The following is a 2,662-nucleotide window of genomic DNA, read 5'->3' as shown; positions in this document are numbered from 1 at the left end:
ATAATTATGCTTTTTCCCCTATCATATACAGCTGTTTTGTATTACTGTACCCCAAGTGCATAACTCCACGCTTTTTGGCATTGAATCGCTCCTGCCAAATCTTCAAGCACTATTCAAGTTTACTTAAATCGCTTTCCATTCTCTCTACTCCCTCATGTGTGTCCACTCTGTTGCAGGTTTTAGTATCATCCACAGAAAGACAAACCTTAAGGCACTTCCCTTAAAACTGTTCTCTCTTCAGAGCAGGTTCCATTTAAAATTACACACTGTCTCAGTCAACCAGTTTGTAATCCACTTTACCACCTTGACGCCCACACCCAAACCTCATTTTATTCATGAGTCTGCTTTGCAGGACCATATCAAATGCTTTGCTGAAATCCAAATAAAGCACACTGAATTCTCTTCCTTGATTCAATTCTCTAGTCACCCAATCAAAAAATCAATCAGCTTTGTCTGTCAGGATCTTCCCCTGGTGAAGAGAGAGAGAGTGTGTGTGTGTATGAATATATAAGAGATAGCGACAGAATGGGAGTGAGAAGCATGTGTGTGTGCAAGAGCATGGGAGCGAGAAGCATGTGTGTGTGTGTGAGAGACCGAGCAGGGGAGCGAGAAATCTGTGTGTGTTTGAGTGACAGCGAGCATGGGAGAGAGAAGCGTGTGTGTCAGTGAGAGAGAGAGAGCCCGCAGATGGGAGTGAGAAGCCTGTGTGTGTGAGTGAGAGAGAGAGAGAGCATGGGAGTGAGAAGCCTTTGTGTGTTTGAGAAAGCACAAGTTGGACAAAGGTGAACCGGTAAATGTGATACATCTGGATTTGCAGAAGGTATTCAACAAAGTCCAGCATAAGAGGCTTCTAAGAAAACTAAAATGTCATGGGATAGGAGGAGATGTCCTTTTGTGGATTCCAAGTTGGTTAAAAGACAGGAAACAGAGTAGGATTAAATGGTCAGTTTTCATAGCGGAAAAAGGTAAACAGTGGAGTGCCTCAGGGATCTGTACTTGGACCAGTGCTTTTTAATAAATTTATAAATGATCTGGAAAGGTGTACGATGAATGAGGTGATCAAATTTGCGGACAACACAAAATTATGCAGAATAGTTAAATCTCAAGCATATTGTGATGAATTGCAGGAGCACCTTGTAAGACTGGAAAATTGGACTTCCAAATGCCAGATGAAATTTAATGTGGACAAGTGCAAAGTGATGCATATAGTGAAAAATAACCCTTGCTGTAGTTAAACAATGTTAGGTTCTATGTTAGGAGTTAGCCCCAGGAAAGAGATCTAGGTGACATAGTGAATATTACATTGAAATTGTCGGCACAGTGTGCTGTGGCGATCAAAAATGCAAACAGAATGTTAGGAATTATTAGGAAGGGAATGGAAAATAAAACGGAGGATGTCATAATGCCTCTGAATCGCTCCATGGTGAGACCGCACCTTGAATACTGTATGCAATTCTGGTCACCGCATCTCAAAAAGGATATAGCTGCACTGGAGAAAGCACAGAGAAGGGCAACCAAAATGATAAATGGCATGAAACGGCTGCCCTATGAGGAAATGCTAAAGAAGTTAGGGCTGTTCAGTTTGGAGAAGAGACAACTGAGGAGGAATATGATAGAAGTCTACAAAATCATGAAGGGACTTGAACAAGTTAATGAAAATTGGTTATTTACTCTCTCAGATATTAGAAGGACCAAGGGGCACTCCATGAAGTAAGCAAGTAGCTCATTTAAAACCAATCTAAGAAAATTATTTTTCAATCAGCACATAGTTAAACTCTGGAATTCAAAACCAGGGGATGTGGTTTCAGCAGTTAGTGTTACTGGGTTTAAAAAAGGTTTGGATAAGTTCCTAGCAGCAGGTGCTGTGACTTAGTTGGTAAAAGTGCCTGTCTAGTAAACAGGAAATCTTGGGTTCAAATCCCAGCAGTGCCTTCCTTTACACCTCAGAGCAAAATGCACTAATAATTTCTATTTCTTCACTGAGAGGGTGGTGGATGCCTGGAATGCCCTTCCGGAGGAAGTGGTGAAAACTAAAACTGTGAAGGATTTCAAAGGGGCGTGGGATAAACACTGTGGATCCCTAAAAGGCTAGAGGATGGGAATAAATAAAAAAGCTTAACCAGCACGGAGCAGCGGTTGCTGCCCTTGAGAGAGACGTGCAGGTAGCCTGCACGGAGCAGCAGTTACTACTTCAGGAAGCTTGCTGGGCAGACTATATAGACCATTTTGATCTTTTTCTGCTGTCATTACTATGTTACTAGAAGTTAAATCAATAAACTGCTATTACGGTAATTAATAAGCAATAGTAGCTTGTGATCTATTTAATGTTTGGGTACTTGCCAGGTACATGTGACATGGATTGGCCATTGTTGGAAACAGGACACTGGGCTTGATGGCCCCTTGGTCTGACCCAGTTTGGCATTTCTTATGTTCTTATGTTATGTTACTATGACTCTTCGATATTCCAGTGCCCCTGGTGTTACGACTGTCGCTGCCCAATGTCTCCACTCCACCCTCCTTACTCCTCTGGCGACTCCTCCTGCGGTTGACTGATGTTTGGCTGCCGCGGAGTCTGCCTGCCGTCCTCTCCGGCGTCCCCGGAGTGGCTTGGCGCTGCCTCCCGCCATGCTGTTCAGCTGCCTCAGGGCGTGCACCGCGCAGC

General features: G+C 43.4%; 1 non-coding gene across 1 annotated transcript; it reads left to right on the top strand.

Moving 5' to 3' along the window:
* The first annotated feature begins 1,858 nt into the window (after window positions 1–1,858).
* TRNAT-AGU lies at window positions 1,859–1,932 on the top strand. The gene has a single exon. It is a non-coding gene; the product is annotated as a tRNA-Thr (tRNA).
* Window positions 1,933–2,662: the final 730 nt, after the last annotated feature.

The sequence above is a fragment of the Rhinatrema bivittatum genome, chromosome 17, assembly GCF_901001135.1.
Source record: "Rhinatrema bivittatum chromosome 17, aRhiBiv1.1, whole genome shotgun sequence".
Classification (NCBI taxonomy): Eukaryota; Metazoa; Chordata; class Amphibia; order Gymnophiona; family Rhinatrematidae; genus Rhinatrema; species Rhinatrema bivittatum.
The sequence above is the reverse complement of the archived record's forward strand: the minus strand, read 5'-3'. Positions and strand labels throughout refer to the sequence as shown.